This window comes from Vipera ursinii (genome assembly GCF_947247035.1).
Source record: "Vipera ursinii genome assembly, chromosome: 2".
Taxonomy (NCBI): Eukaryota; Metazoa; Chordata; class Lepidosauria; order Squamata; family Viperidae; genus Vipera; species Vipera ursinii.
The window spans coordinates 152,891,621-152,908,587 of NC_139513.1; the positions used below are offsets into that span (position 1 = coordinate 152,891,621).

The 16,967-nt window shown below is 44.4% G+C and overlaps 1 long non-coding RNA gene across 3 annotated transcripts in view; it reads left to right on the top strand.

Moving 5' to 3' along the window:
• The window catches only part of LOC310634271, an 18,619-nt gene extending 2,793 nt beyond the window's left edge, over positions 1-15,826 (top strand). Inside the window, exons 1-4 of one of the 3 annotated variants that reach the window (XR_014491187.1) lie at positions 5,385-5,847; positions 6,011-6,193; positions 13,877-14,016; positions 15,310-15,826. This is a non-coding gene — a long non-coding RNA (uncharacterized lncRNA). Of the gene's footprint in view, positions 1-5,384; positions 6,194-13,876; positions 14,017-15,309 lie in introns of those variants that run through there. The other 2 variants (XR_014491185.1, XR_014491186.1) reach the window with 2 other exon arrangements.
• The last annotated feature ends 1,141 nt before the right edge of the window (positions 15,827-16,967 follow it).

A 16,967-nucleotide genomic window follows, 5' to 3' on the forward strand; every position in this document is an offset into this window, starting at 1 on the left:
TCAACAGGGAGAAATCCTGCATGAGGTTTTATGGAATCAGATTAAGCATTAATTGTAGACATGACAAACAGCAAGTTTTTTGACTGCTCACCACAGCTCTTCTCTTGAGCGCACAGCTGTTACCTCCTACTCGACAAGCTCTTCTTCGTGAAAGGCCGGTTTGGCAAGAGATAAAACATTCATAGACTATTACCTCAACCTTCAACTCTTAAGAAGGCCCAGCATGTACTGCCGTAGACTCTAGGTTTTTCAGATTTCTTTTGAACATGTCATAAAGGAAAACAGCCTGGTTCTGCGACATTATTAGGGGCTAGTTCCATTCCAGGGAGAGGCATTGTCCTGCTGAATAATTCTATTTTGCAAGAGCAGCCAGGTTAAGCAAAGGCAAACCCCTAAGTGCCTCTTGCCATAAGTAAGGGCAAATCTGTGACTCAGCTCACTTACCCCACAGGCAGCTCAGTTATGTGGCCTGACCTAAGGATGTTCAGATAAACGCAATGGGATCTCTATTAAGACCTCAGCTGTCCACCTTTGTGGTTATTTGGACTACTTATTGTTTGTTCTTACCATTCCTTTAAAGCAATTAAGCTTCGTACCACCCCGCTGTGTGGAAACTAATCTTCTCTACTTGTTTTTTTAATAGTGGAAAAGTGCACAACCAACTATCCTTCAGAACAATTGGACATTGCAGGGTTTCTAAAGATTTCTCACCCATTTTTGAGCCATGAACAGTAATGAGGCCTTGTGTGAAATTGTATGTGCATCTTGCTAGACTGAGGATATTGAGGAGAAAGTCCGGAAGCATATGCTGGAGTCGAAATGGCTTCCTTCTTTGTATTAGAATATCACTGAATATATTGCATACTATGATGACGAGATAGTCATTAAGGTCTTAGTTGTATCGCAGCATTAATTTATTGCAACAGACAGTAGTATATAGGACAGGTTCCCAGTTGGGTGTTATATATGCCAGTTTTGTGAGATTATCACGACTTAGCAATAGCTAACAGTTTTTGTCAGGCAGATTCACAAAACTCACCACATTTGGCACTTATAGGCTTTCTGGTTGTAAATGAGTCATGAATGCCAGCACCACCCTCTTATGTATGAAGAATGCTGTCACTCTTTCAAAGAACACAGGATGCTTTGCTGGCTGAGGAATTCTGTGAGATGAAGTCCACAAGTCTTAAAATTGCCAAGGTTGGAGACCCCTGTTCTAAGGAACTTTCTGACAAAGTCATAGGGGAATGCTTAAAGACATAAATGGTCATAAACTCAGGGGCAACTCAGCTAATGACTACACCACTTAGTGACTGAAGTTCCAGTCCCAACTGTGATTGTAGGTTGAGGTCCACCTGTAATAGGTATGTTTACCATCTTGAGTTATTTATAAAATTAATGAAGGCAGGATAAAAATAAATAAATTTTAAGTATGAAGAAAACTTTGGCATAGCAATAGTCCATACAGCCCCTCTCTCCATATTTATCTTGGTCGGAAGAGAGTTGAAGGGCAAAAGCTGCTTCATTTCACATCTGTGCTATTTTTTTTCAAATTGTATGTATGTGAGAGAACTTGCAGTAAGCCATCAGCTGTTAACAGCCTTGGCCTGGTGATATGGTTAAAAGACAGCCTGCAACACACTGGGGAAAAGATGATACTTTTTTGAAATGTAATCACAGTTTGATGATACTTAGCATTTATACAGCGAAAGCATAATTTTATCTTATGTAATTTGTCTGTAAAGGGGGGAAATGTGTTGGGCACTTTCTAGAATGTTTTGGATATTGGCATGGATCCATTAAGCTCTGCCAGGGCATCCCACACTAATTGAAACTACACCCAGCAATGTGCTACAAACAATCATGTAAGTGATAAAATGGCCCATGCTAATCAAGCTGTCTTTCCAACCAATTCCTGAGAAGTTTCGGGGGCTCCATGATTTAGACTGTATTTGTTTGAACAACCTGCCTGCAAGTTGGAATCTCTTCCTCTTCATTGCTAACCCTTTTCTGGTCGAAATGGCTTCCTATGGCTTTCTAGGTGCACTGCTGCCCTGGATATATACTTATTTCTAGTTAAGTATATTTATATCCTGCTTTTCATTCCAGAGCTCAAGGCAGCAGCATACAGATCCCTCTGTTTTGTGTTTTCTCCCAAAACAACCCTGTGAGGTTGGTGGGGCCAAGGGTAGATGAGTACCACAGTCACCCACTGCATTTCTCTGAAGAATAATAATAATAATAATAATAATAATAATAATAATAATAATAATAATAATAATAATAATAATAATAATAATATTGGAAGGGACCTTGGAGGTCATCTAGTCCAACCCCCTGCTCAGGCAGGAAACCCTATACCATTTCAGGCAAATGGCTGTCCAGTCTCTTCTTAAAAACTTCCAGTGTTGGAGCATTCACCACCTCTGGAGGCAGATTGTTCCATTGATTAATTGTTCTAACTGTCAGGAAATTTCTCCTTAGTTCTAGGTTGCTTCTCTCTTTGGTTAGTTTCCATCCGTTGCTTCTTGTCCTGCCTTCAGGTGCTTTGGAGAATAGCTTGACTCCCTCCTTCTTTGTGGCAGCCCCTGAGATCTTGGAACACAGCCATCATGTCACCCCTCGTCCTTCTCTTTATTAGACTAGACCCGTGGTGGCGAACCTATGGCACGCGTGCCACAGGTGGCATGCAGAGCCCTCTCTGTGGGCACGTGTGCCATCACCCCCGCCCTATAAAACCTTTTCACTTTAGGCCTCCGTCACCATGTGCAAAAAAAAAAAGGTTTAATCAATAATTTCAACTACTCACGGGGAAAAAAAGATTCGCAAAGTTGGAATTGATTGATTGAACTTTTTAGTCCCACCCAGTTCGCCATTACCACCGCAGCCACACCTATCCAATGGGCCACACCCACCCAATGGGCAACGCCCACCTGGCACCCAACGATATATAAGTGGGTTTTGGGTTGCAGTTTGGGCACTCGGTTTCTAAAAGGTTCGCCATCACTGGACTAGACATACCCAATTGCAGCAGCCGTTCCTTATATATTTTAGCCTCTAGTCCCATGATCATCTTTGTTGCTCTTTTCTGTACTCTTTCTAGAGTCTCAACATCTTTTTTTATATCGTGGTGATGCAGTATTCCAAGTCTGGCCTTATACCAAGGCTTTATACAGTAAAGCAGTAGTAACACCTCTCATGATCTTGATTCTATCCTTTTGGTGGCTGCAATACATTTAAGTGACTCCAAGATCCCTCTCACAGGAAGGAAGGAAGGAAGGAAGGAAGGAAGGAAGGAAGGAAGGAAGGAAGGAAGGAAGGAAGGAAGGAAGGAAGGGTTTAGTAGGCCTAGCCTCAGGAGGTAGCTCATCTGGGCCTGAAAGATAGATAACATTGCACGTGTTTAATACCTGAATGTGAGATGTTCAAAAAATGTCAGGGCAGTAGACTGGAACTGGGAAGTTGAAAGAAAACACTGTGAACAAAGATAATGGCAAACTGCCTCTGTCTTCATGTCAAGGAAACTACATGGACATGTCCAGCTAATCATCAGAGTCAAGGCTGACCAAAAGAATACTTTCCTTTTACCTCTGCTGCAGATGTTTGACTAAACACAAATACCAGAGTTAAAAGATTTTAAACCTATTGGTCAAAAGAAAATGGTCAGCTTCTTTCTTTGCTCTTTGGCTTTTATAAAAGAAATCGGTCCCTTAAAAAAAAAGTACAGTATACAAGGAATCTTTGGAACAATTTCTTTTAATAATCCTTTTTCCCTCCTACTTTTTACAGCACTTCCTTGCATTCCCCCACCTATATTCCTAGAACAGCTGCAATCAGCACTTCTTCCGAACCAGCCAAAGCAAGTCCTTACATCTTGAGGGGAGGAAACACACACACGCACACACACACACACACACACACACACACACACACACACACACACACTCTTACACAAAAGCAGCAGCTACCAGCCAAGACCTGTAGCCTTGGCATGGAATGTGTAGCCTTTCCCAGTGACAACATTGCTCAGATATTCCAGGGAAAGCAATAGGCTGATGTTAACTGCAAGGCAAAGCTCCTTTCACATCTCTGAGCTGCTGACTTTAGCCCTAGACTCTTTTGCACAGGTCCCCATTCTTAAGCCAACCATTTTTTGCCACCTTCCAATTTTATTTACCTTCCAACTCTTCTTTTGGCTAACGCGCAAGTATGGTTTGGAGCAAAAAGACAAGAATTAATTAAAGAGGCAAAAAAGATGCAATAAAGTACACAGGGACCCTGTTCGACGTAATTTTCAGAAACCCACAGAATAAAGAAGGATTTCTAATGCATATTAGTTTTGCTGATGGGACTCCAGGAAAATATCTGGAAGTCCCAAATCTAGGGAAAACAACCTGGAAAGATGTATGGGACCGGATTCCTCCTGATTTTTTTGCTACTACAAAGTAATACAGCTCTTTTCTTACAATGCATGTGAACCCCAAAATGTGAAATTGTTCCCTTGTACTCAAGTGATTAAAGAAATTGCCCTTTTCTGATGGGGGATAGTGAGCTACATGTTTATCCCACCTTAATGAAATGTTATAGGGGCAGAGCAATGTATCAGAAGCTTAGCAAAGCCTGTTCTTTGCAGCAAAGCAAAAATAAGTTAAAACAAGTAAAACTGGACTTTTGGCCAGGGGTGTACTTGGGTTTTTTCCCCTGAAATAAAATCTGAGTGTGTGATCTCCTACTCAAGACCATTACTTTGCAAATTAATATGACTGGTATAATAAAATTACTGATCTAGGGATTTCTGCAAAGTGGCTTGATGATGGACACGGTCTACTCTAGAGGTTGCCAGTTCAAACTGGACTTAAGCCATGGTGGCACAGTGGTTAAGTGCAGTATTGCAGGCCAACTCTGCCCATAGCCAGGTGTTCGATCCTAACAGATGGATGTCTCAGCCTTCCATCCTTCCGAGGTCAGTAAAATAAGATCCCAGATTGTTGGGGGCCATAGGCTGACATTATAAACTTCCCAGAAATGCTGTAAAGCACTATGAAGCAGTATATCAGTGTAAATGCTATTGCTATTGCTATTAAAGAAATTGAACACTCAGATGGCAGATTGAAAATGCTGGGTGGGGACATGGTTGCAGTTTTCTCCGCATTGGTGAGATAATTCTGATAGTTATTTCTACATTTGCTATTGCACATAATAATACAAATATGTAAATGCTCTCTCTTTGTCTCTCTGTCTCTCTCTCACACTATGGCAGCCAAAATAGAAGTGCTGAGTGGTGAAAAAGCAGAACAAGCTGAGCAGGAAAGTTGCTACACAGAAAACTAGAGGTCAAGCTGGGACAAGGGCATTTGCTCCACTGACCAGAAAGGGCGAAGCTTCTAAGAACAGCTGGTGAAAGCGGGAGTACAAGCAGAGTAGGACACTGAGTGATGTACAACTGACTTGTAACATATCCATCAGAATGAGGCGGGCACTCAACTTTTAGATTCAAATGGTGCCATCTCATTTTTACCATGTTTGTTATTTTACAGTATATACATGCTGGCTGAGGAATTCTGGGAGTTGACATTCACATGTCGTAAAGTTGCCATGGTTGGGAAATCCTGAACTACATGGTGAAAGGGCCAATATTTTTTAGCAACTTTATTGCTACTTTTTTCCTTAAATGGCAAAGTGATCACCATTCTGAAAATTGGGGTGGGGGAAAAGCAACGCAGCTATCGAAAAATTCTTGTGGGAAAGCTTTGTGTGGAAGAACATCTATCAAGATGTGACACATTTGCTCTGCCTGAGGGAACAACCTGCCAGTGACATATCAAAAGACCAGGCAGATAGTTGGAGGTTTGCCTCAGAGGTGAAAAGAAATAAGTCATCTCTTATCTTGATTTATTGGTAGAAACTCATCACTTATTTCCCTCTTTCAAAATCTCCAATATTGTACCTGCAACCTATTGTTTGGGGATTTAATGACACAGTTTACCTTGACCTGCTCTTCTGTTGACAGAGGGGAAAATCTGAGTTCCATTCATGCACCCTGCTGAAGGTCAGAAGGGATGGTGTCCTTCAGGAGAGGCAGCTCTTTCAGCCAGTCCCCAGAGATGAGAGGGAGCTGAAATCCAAGCAAAGGGTGGAGCCAAATGGTGCAGGGTGCCTCAAGCAAGTGTGGGAGGCCAGGCATAGGTCATGTGTGAGTGTCTGGTTTAATGAAGAGAGGGACTAGGGGAGACATGTTAGCAGTGTTCCAATATCTAAGGGATTGTCACAAAGAAGAGGGGGTCAACCTATTCTCCAAAAATTATTCTCCAAAGAAAAGGGCAGGTCAACTTATTCTCCAAAGCCTACGCTCCAAAGAAGAAGGGTGTCAACCTATTCTTGTTCTGAAGGCAGGACAAGAAACAGTGGATGGAGACTAACTGAGGAGTGCCAACCTAGAAATAAGGAGAAATTTCCTGACAGTTAGAACAATTAACGGATGGAACGCATTGTGGGTGCTTCAACACTGGAGACTTTTAAGAAGAGACCGGACAGTCACTTGTCTGAAACGGCATTGGGTTTCTGCCTAAGCACGGTGGGGAGGGAGGGGGTGTTGGACTAGAACAGGGGTAGGCAACCTTGGCTCTTTTATGACTCAGGAATTCTGGGAGTTGAAGTCCACGAGTCATAAAAGAGCCAAGGTTGCCTACCCTTGGACTAGAAGATCTCCAAGCTCCTCTTTCCAACTTTGTTATTTTATCTCTCCCTCAGGGGCTGAAAATCCTACTTGGATTTTAGCAGGGAGGATTTTCAGCTTCTGAGTGGAGACTTCCAGGGTCCCCTCCTCTTCTCCAAGGCACCCCTCATTTTTTGCTGGAATTCCATCCACTTGACACCGTGATTGCTTAATGACCGCAACTGGGAGAGGCAGGAATACGGTGCCTGAGCAAAGCAGTCACATGGGCAATCATCTTGCTTAACGACTGCTTTGCTCAAGGACAAGAGATTCCAGGGTCAATTGTGGTTGTAAATCAAGGACCACCTGTTGTTACTGCCAGTACCACACATAAAGATAATGAAGGCAACATTGCTAAGACTAATTATTATTAACTATTTAATGGCCATTACGACTTCAGATTTCCTTTGTTTTATACCCTTGCGACGGTCACAAAGTCACTTTTCCATCACCATCCTAACTGAGAGCAATTGCTAAATGAGTGAGTCGCTATATAAGGATTACCTGTATTCCCCCTGCAGATTACGCGTTAAAATAGCAACACTTTCATCTTAAACCAGAATAACATTACCTTTATTTGTATTCTCTCCGCCATTTTCTGAGATTGTTTTTGAAGTGGCTCAAAGACCACTCGGAGACAGCTGGCTGGGTCTAACAGTTTATTGAGGTACCGGACACGTAGGTGCTCAGCTTCAGCTCTTTTATAGCCGGCAGCCGGCTGGCTGCACCAATCCGCTGCTCATTCTTCTCCCGCCGGGACTGCTGGGCCAATCGGCTCCGGTGTGTGTTTTGACAGCTAGCGTCCTCGTGGCGGGTTGCGCATGCGTGGTGGAGAGCTGCGTTGACAGTGGAGATCTGTCAGCTGGCTGCGCATGTGCCTTCGCCGGCGGCAGCTTTTGACAGCTGTCAAAAGCTACTGCGTGTAATCCTGTCACAGTATTTACCTCATACAACATTAACATTCTTCCAACTCTTAACACTTATCATTAACATTTAACATATAACACACCCCTTCCCCTTCCCCTGGATCAGTTCCTTCCCCCTGTTGTTGCAGATTGCTGCCTGCCCATTCATAGTCTTGTAGGTAAGCTGGGGTTTTCCTGGTTCGCCCGGAGCGGCGTAGGGGTGTTTCACTGCCTTGCTCCCTTTCCCCTGGTTCTGGTTGTTGCTGGTCGGCGGTTTTGGGTAGAGTTAGGTCAGGAAATTCTTGGTCGTCTTCTTGTGGGGATTCTTGTTCCGTTATGTTAGGGTTTGCTTGTTGTGTTGTATTTTGGGGGCTCCGTTTCCTTAATTGGTCAAGGTGTCACCGGATGTACCCGTTTGGGCCAGCATCTATCAGATATGACAGGGGTCCGGTTTGGTCTATAACAACCCCTTGCACCCACTTTCCCCCCCCACGTAGTTCCTTGCCCAAACGGATTGTCCGTTCCTTAAGGACCGTAGCGGAAGAGGCTGCTCTGCGTCAATGTCCATCCTGTCTGGGTGCATTCTGTCCGGTCTGGTAATTAGTCTCCTTCCCCACCGCAGTTCAGATGGCGATTTCCCCGTGGTTGTGCAGGGGGTGTTGTGCTGGGCTAATAAGAACTGGCTTAGTTGCCAGTGCCAGTCCCCTTTGATGAATTTCTTTAAGGCTTCTTTAGTAGATCTCACCATAATCTCTGCCATACCATTAGATGAGGGATGGAACGGAGCCGACGTGACATGCCTAATAGAGTTCTCCATGGTGAATATCTGAAATTCACGAGAGGTGAATTGGGGCCCGTTATCGGAGACTAGGACATCGGGGAGGCCATGAGTGGCAAAAAGCCCCCTGAGTACCTGAACAGTGGCAGCTGTGGTGGTGCTGTTGACTGGGACAACCTCGAGCCATTTGGAGAAACTATCCACTGCTATTAAAAAATGTTGTCCCTGTAGGGGCCCTGCGAAGTCTAGGTGTACCCGGGACCATGGATTTTTTGTAGTCTCCCATTTGTGGACAGGGGCCTGGGGTGGGGCTGGTCTTGCTAATTGGCATGGGTAGCATCCTGCTACATGGTCTTCAATGTCCCTGTCTATTCCTGGCCACCAAACATAGCTTCTAGCTAGGGCCTTCATCTTTACGACTCCCGGGTGTCCTTCATGTAGTGTGCGCAATGTCTGAGGTCTGTGTTTCTCTGGAACCACTACTCTGTTACCGCATAGAAGGCACCCTAAATGGGATGTCAGTTCTTGCTTTCTAGTGAAGAATGGTCGGAATTCTGGCTCTGGGCACTTTGCAGGCCACCCAGCAGTGACCCACTGCAGTACCCTGCTAAGGTATTTTTCTCTGGCTGTGGTCGAGGCTATGTCTTTGGCCGACAATGGGCATTCCGGTAGTTCTGAAATTGCTAAGATGTGCCCGGCTGGGGCTGGGTCGGGGTCAACTGCCTGCAAGGGAAGCCTGCTGAGTCCGTCAGCGTGGCCCAGTTCTTTCCCCGGTTTGTGCACCAATTTATAAGTGTACGCCAATAAGAAGGTCGACCATCTTAAGATTCTCGGTGACAGTATTTGGGGTGTTATTTTGTTCCAAGTGAATATAGCTAAAAGTGGTTTGTGGTCAGTGAAAATGGTGAATGGTCTGCCGTAGAGGTAATCGTGAAATTTCTTCACGCTGGCAACAATTGCTAATGCCTCTCTGTCAATTTGGGCATAATTTCGTTCTGCTTTGGAGAGGGTTCTAGAATAAAATGCTATTGGCCTTTGTGTTCCGTTTTCAGTTAGATGGCTTCAGTTAGATGGCCTATTCCGTATGGGGATGCGTCGCAAGCGATGCATAGAGGGAAATCCTCTTTGAATAGTGTGACCGTGGAGCTGTTACATAGGATGTCTTTTAGATTTTGGAAACTGGCTTCATGTTTTTCCATCCAGGTCCATGGGGTCCCCTTATCTAATAATCTATGCAGTGGTTCGGCTATTGTTGCTTTATAGGGCAAGAATGCATGATAGAAGTTCAGTAAGCCTAAGAAGGCTTGCAGCTCTTGCTTGTTTTTCGGGGTGGGGGCTGCTTTGATAGCCTTAATCTTAGAGTTGGTTGGATGGATTCCGTGGGCGTCAATTCTATACCCGAGGAATTCCGTGGATGGCACCCCTATTGAGCATTTTTCTTTTTTCAATTTAAGACTGGCCGTTCTAAATCAATCTAGAACAGCTGCCAGTCTGTCCGCTAGAATTGTCTCTGATTCGCCGGCGATGAGGACATCGTCGAAGTAGGGGCAGACCCCGGGAATCCCTTTTAAGATCTTTTCCATTATACCCTGGAATATCCCCGGGGCAGCTGATATGCCAAATTGTAACCACTTGACTTTAAAAGCCCCGTGGTGAGTGACTATAGTTTGCGCATCCGCGGTTTCCTGAGTTACCGGGAGTTGCAAGTACGCCTGCGCCAAGTCTAATTTGGTGAAGATGGTGCCAGAGCGGATGGAAGCGAGGACGTCTTTCACCGCCGGGACTGGGTAAGCGTGTGCGTTTAATGCTAGGTTCAGGGTAGCTTTGTAGTCGGCGCAGAGCCGAATTTGGCCATTTGGCTTAATTGGGGTGACAATTGGGGTTTCCCAGCTTCCCCCTTCCGTAGGTTCCAGGACCCCTAATTTAACCAGGCGTTCCAGTTCGTCCTCAATTTTCTTTTTGAGGGCGAATGGAACTCTTCTGGCTCTGATTAGTATTGGTTGTACGGCGGGGTTGAGTTTTAAGGAGATGGGTGGGCCGGTATATTTACCCAGGGAGCCATCGAAGACGTCCGCAAAGTGATTGCAGACGGCTTCGAGGCTTGCGGCCTGTGTTGCATTAACCCCTGTAATAGCAATGCCTATGGCCTTGAACCAGTTCAGGCCGATTTGGCTGGTGCGATCTCCCTGTGTGACTAACACCTCAAGTGAGCCTCGGAATTTTTTGAATTCAACCATCACTTGGGCCTTCCATTTTAATTTAATGGGGGTTTTCTGGTAGTCTGCCAGATGTATCCGGGGGGGGGGGTTCTAAAGGAATTTGTTTTTTGTTAAGTCGGCAAATTTCCCTGAAGGTCTTGAGGGAGATTAATGACACCGCAGACCCGGAGTCTACTTCCATCTCACAGGGGACCCCATGAAGTTTTTTTTAATTTTAACCTTGGGGTTTAGTTGGTGGACCCACTTTGCTTCCTTATCCCTGTCTACCGCCTGCACTAGGGGCCCCGGGGGCTTTCCACTATAGGCTCTAGTAGGTCTCGTACCTGGGGAGGTGGCCTCCAACTCGTGAAGATTCTCGCAAGGTCGGCTCCGGCATACTGTCCTGATGTGCCCAGTTTTTCCGCAGTTATGGCACTTGGCATTACGGAACCGGCAGGCGGCTCGGGCATGGTTACCCCCGCAGCTGGCACAGGTAGATCATTGTTCCTTGGGGTAGCTTCAAGGGGAGTTGTAGCTTCTGGCTTTTTGTTTCTCTCCGTGGTCATTTCGGCGGGTTTGAAGTTTCTCCAGTCGCTGTTGTATGGCGTCCACATCGGTCAGGTCTATCGGTTCGTCGTCGTCGCTAAGGGTTATTTCTTCCTGATGCACAGACCCATGTTGTTCGATGGCGGGCCGTGCGGGTTCCCCTTGGTGGCTGTCTTCGTTCGCTAGAACTTCCCTGGAGACCTCCACTAAATTTAAATCTGGTTTCGCTATAATCTTCTTCTGGAGGTGCTCATCTTTGAGCCCGATAACTACTTGGTCCCTGATCCGGTCTTCTATGTCCGGAAATTGGCAGCTTCGGGCGGCGTGCCGTACTCCTGCGATGAAGTCGTTCGCAGATTCATCCGGTTGCTGGCGTCGACGTGCAAATTGAACCCTCCAGTACAGCTCAGAGCATGCTGGCATGAAATGCTTGTTGAGTCTCTCAGTTAGTTCAGCGTAGGGTACCTCCGCAATTGGTTCCGGGATGAATAGGCCGACGGCGACGTCGTAAACTGCCGGGCCGCTTATATACAGGAGGGCTGCCGCTTTGGCTCGGTCTTCAGTGATCTTACTGACCAGAAGAAACCCTTCGACTTGCCCTAGATGCGACTCCCAATGCTCTGGATGGCGGGTGTCGAACTCTTGTACACGTCCAAAGTTGGCCATGCTGTCTCAGTCTGGTAGTCTGCTTCGCCATGTCTGTGGAAGTTATAACTTCCCGTTGTGACTCAGCCGTGACTCGCTCTGGTCGCCGGGAGCTCTCTTCCCTGGCGGTGACTTCAGCTCGGCGAAGCAGATTCCATCCTCGTCACCAGTGAAGTGGCTCAAAGACCACTCCGAGACAGCTGGCTGGGTCTAACAGTTTATTGAGGTACCGGACACGTAGGTGCTCAGCTTCAGCTCTTTTATAGCTGGCAGCCGGCTGGCTGCACCAATCCGCTGCTCGTTCTTCTCCCGCCGGGAGAACAGTTTTGTTCTCCCCCCCCACCTTTATTTCTACCCATTCATAGATCACTTCTAATCTTCTCACACTAAAACTGGCTGCTCTCATAAATTTCCTAAAAATTACCAGGATGATAATGGGAGTTGCACCAGGAGTTTCCCTTACCTATTAGTTAAGGCGCTCTGTCGATGGCCCAAGTTCATTTTTACCCAAATGGAAGACAGTCAAATCAGGAGGACTGTTGTGAAGAAAGGGTTCACAGGCAGGGAGGAAGGGAGGAAGGTACCTACCTGCCTTCTGGGGGTCTCGGAGGGTGGCGAGGCAGGGAGAGTGAGAGAGCTGAAAGCCCATTGCTTGGTTTCTGCTAAAATGGCTGGCTCTACTTAGCACTTTCAGGTCTCAGCCGAAGATACAATGAACATGTTCATTCATGTGAAGCTGGGTCTATCGTTAATGGAAACCAGAGGGCAGTATCTGTGCCCACCGCTTTCCCTGTCCCAATGTAATCTCAAAGGATTGAATACAGTTCTCCTAAGAGACACATCCACAGGCTGTTCTGACCCAAGGCAATGGAACCAGAGCAGACATACAGCGGGCTAGAGGTCTAGGATAGTACGAATTTGAGGAAGGGTGATCTCTTACAACAACACTTTCAGCCAATTTTTAGGTTCTCATGGATCAAGACACAAAGAGAAGTTTTGTGAGTTTTTTTTCATTATGCCACAAGAGCATTCAGCCCAAATGAAATCCAATATTCTGTTTCCTGTGCTGACACACACACTTTCTGTTTATTAACTTACTCTTCTCTCAGAAGCTCAACCCATTCCAAGCCCAGGTGCACATCTTAGGAACACGTTAAATCCAGGCACAGTTAATTCTCAGGAAGCATGCCCAGGAACTAAGTGGTCAATGACTCACGACTGAATATACACCCTACCTATATTTAAAAGCATTGTACAGAAGATATTAAATAATTTGAAATTTCTACAGAGTTTACAACATTCTTTCCTTTCCTTTCCTCCTTTCCTTTCCTTTCCTTTCCTTTCCTTTCCTTTCCTTTCCTTTCCTTTCCTTTCCTTTCCTTTCCTTTCCTTTCCTTTCCTTTCCTTTCCTTTCCTTTCCTTTCCTTTCCTTTCCTTTCCTTTCCTTTCCTTTCCTTTCCTTTCCTTTCCTCCTCTCCTCTCCTCTCCTCTCCTCTCCTCTCCTCTCCTCTCCTCTCCTCTCCTCTCCTCTCCTCTTCCTTCCCTTCCTGTCCCCTCTTCCCCTCCCCTCCCCTCTCCCTTCCTTCCTTCCCTTCCCTTCTGTTCCCTTCTATACTTCCCCTCTTCCCCTCCCCTCTCCTTTCCTTCTCTTCCCCTCCCCTCTCCTCTCCTCTCCTTTCCTTCTCTTCCCCTCCCATCTCCTCCCCTCTCCTTTCCTTCTCTTCCCCTCCCCTCTCCTCCCCTCCCCTCTCCTCTCCTTTCCTTCTATTCCCCTCCCCTCCCCTCTCTTCTCCTCTTTCTGTTTGTAATTTCTTCCCCAGCACATTCCCATATAAATGAGCAGCTGCTTTGCACATATTTCCCCAGAACTAATCTGTTTTTTGCCATGCAGTGGTAAACTGGCTGTAGGAAATGGGATTCAGATTTATTACTAATCAGCTCTGCTGAATTTTAGGAATATTCATTTCTTTTTGAAGACTTTTAAAATATTTTGCTTCTTTTGGGATATAATGTTAATTCACCTACAGGTGAGACCTTTTCTTTACCTTCTTAAGGCTGTGGAACACCAAAGGTTTTTTTTCTTCCAAAGGGGGGAAACCACAAAAGCAACAGCAGTCCAGTCCAGCAGATTGAACACAGATGGTTCTCCATGGGGAACCATCAGCCAGGACAAGACACAGCGGCTAGGCTACTTCTGCCAAGAGGCATGACTGGCTTAGACTGACCAAAGTGAGAATGTGGAAGCCACACAAGAGAAAGCTGAGTGCTAACCATAAAGGGCACAATTTTTAGATGTTCACTTGGAATGAGTTGATCTAGATAGATCTAGATATAGGATGCTGGGAGGCTTATGCCATAAGCAAAGGGCAAGTGGTAGACTTGGCTGTGCTTGTCCTAATGGATTTGTCAGCATTCTTTGGTGGCTCCCATCTTGACCAGGTGGAGCTGTGGGTATAATACAGTGGTGCAAATGGTTGAGGCAACTCAGCAGTTTTCCTTCAACATGTTCTCACACTTTGCAGCCCCTTAGGAGGGGTGTTCTGTGCAGGTGCAAAAGATGTCTCCTTCACAGTGACACAGACATACCAGTCTGAGCAGCTTTCTCATTGCTCTTTGTATGCAGTGTCAATGAGGCACCATGATTCCATACTTCAGTCCCACAAAGCTGTGGTTGAGATGATGCCTCAAATCAGCTTGCTAAAAATATTTACACGTGCAACAGTGATTTGACAGCAGAGCAGGATGAGGCAGGCATACAGGGCTGAGGTATTTTCATTAAGCTTCGCGGTTCACCTCTAAGGTGTTTGGAGAAGTCTGGAATTCCTACTAATATTCTTTAAGAAACACAGTTTTAAGGTACCTAAATACATGAAAGCCAATTTTTCAAAATCCTACCCTATTGCCACAATATTGTGTCTACTTTTACCCAGAAAATAGAAGATACTGTAGATTAAATAACAGGATTTTGTGGTTAGCAAAAGGCTTGATTCTCAGCGACTGTGGTCCTCAGAGGAAAGTTATATTTGGACTCGCTAGCTATCATAAAAGGAAAAGCATCATTTACTTTCTCCCCTGTTAAATAATTGTCAACTAGCCCTATTGGAAAAAGGAATTATAGACGTAGTTTGGTATTGAAATGAAGGCTTCTCCCACATGAGTTAACTGGTATTTGTGGGTTTAGCCTTTAATAGCTGGAATATTCAGGATGAGGTACTCTGTAATCTTCTGCCTTTTATTAACAGAAGCATTTAGCGAAACATAGTAAGCAAGACACACAGTGCAAACAAATAAGGAAATATTTATTTAGAACTTGCTGGAGGAAAAGAGGATTTTATTCTTTTTAAGTTTCATTGTAGGTTAGAAAAAAATTCTTTACATAATCTGATCCTCTAAAACCAATGCAAGTTATATGGATGCAAATGAAATGTCCTATTTAATAGGCAGTATTGTATAACTGGGTGTGGGGTTGTGTAGCACCTTTATGTGGATGATGATATTAAAAATATGAAATTCTCTCCCCAGGTTCAGACATGCTTCTGCAGTGACTAATGCCATTAAACAGTGTGAACATACATAGGAACTATGTATTTATGAAACTTTCCAGCCATATCTCCATTCAAGTAAGAAAACGCACCTGCTGCATGCCTTTCAAAATTTGGCTGGCCAGAGAGCTAAGAGCTAACAGTCAGATTAAAGAATAGCCAGATGAAATTTCTAGTTGATGAAGAAAATAATAATTTTTAAGGGGCAAGAAAATGCCTAATTTAAAGAAATTCAAGTAGCTGGTGCTATCTTCCTTCCTTCTGAAGCTCCATTGCAAAAATGTTACAACGCAATCCTCTCCATGCCTACTTAGAAGTAAACCCAGTTAAATTTCATTGAACTTAATCCTCAAGTGACAAGATTGCATGAATCAACCAAGATTTTATTCAAATATGCACTAATTACAAGAGCTGAGTCAAGCTGAAATGAGTCAGTTCAGTGTAACCTGCTTATTTGAATGAAATAATATATTCAGTTTGATTTTGCATGAGCAAAACCCACCAAAACTTTGAATATATTTCAAAGTGCCAGAATCACTTCAATATATTAAGTCAATTTTGCAGTGCAGTTCTGAAAATTTTATTTGAAGGAGTGATTAACCCAAGCCTAGGAACATGCATGTCTACTCAGACATAAAGCCCACTTATTTTAATGGGCCTTACTCCAGGTTAGTCAATCAAAATGAAATAGAATTTGAACGCTCAACTTAATTTGAATAGTGTATCAATCCAATTCCTTTGGGAGATTTAGTTTCATGAAAGTGGTGTACACCTGTATAGAAGCTCATCTAATCTTGAAATTGCATCAAAGGCAACTCTGAAGTGATTTGACAAATTAGAGCAATTTTGCAGAAGACTCTGAAGATTTATCAAAATCAACTGAATTGCCTTCAAGTTAACATCTCTAAAATGTAAATTTGTCGAGCCCTAGATTGTTTGAAATTTGAACCACAGTTTCCCCCAGCACATGAGGAAAGAAACCAACAAAAAGAAGTATTTTGGGAAAGGAGCAGTAATATCGCCTTCCTTTCTCTTTTTGAGCCACTTCTCTGAGGACACATTTTTCGGTCTGGGATCCTCTGAAACTTTTCTGCCTACTTGCTCGGCTCTTGATCGGATGTAGCTCCTGTGATCACCATTATCACATAACAAATAGTGGAAGAATATTACTTGAATGTATGTTTCCCCAAATCATAAAATCCAAACTTAATAATGCACGTTTCTTACATTAACACAGACAATTCTGTCCAGAAATTTAACTTGGTTTTGCCACCTATATTTTAGTACTTTGCCCATCAAGGAAATTATTACCAATTTTTCAGACCAAGCTAGAACTGTCTCCATCTCCATTCTATTTCATAGTGATGGATCAAACAGGCCTCAGGATGGAAGGCTTAACACCTGGGTCTTTTTGCCTGCAAAACCCAGAGCAGAAGGCTTTCAACAGGGATGAATCATAAGCTTTGAAGCACTCTGTTCTGTCATTGGATTGTAGATCTTTTCCATTTACTTTGGAAAGCCTTTGTTTTTTGTTGCAGTATTTACTGGGAGACAGCTGAGGGAAATGATTTATTTGCCCTAGAATTGGCAGGATCCCAATCTTCTCTTTGGTCTGGAGGCAGCTCCCCACCCAAGGAT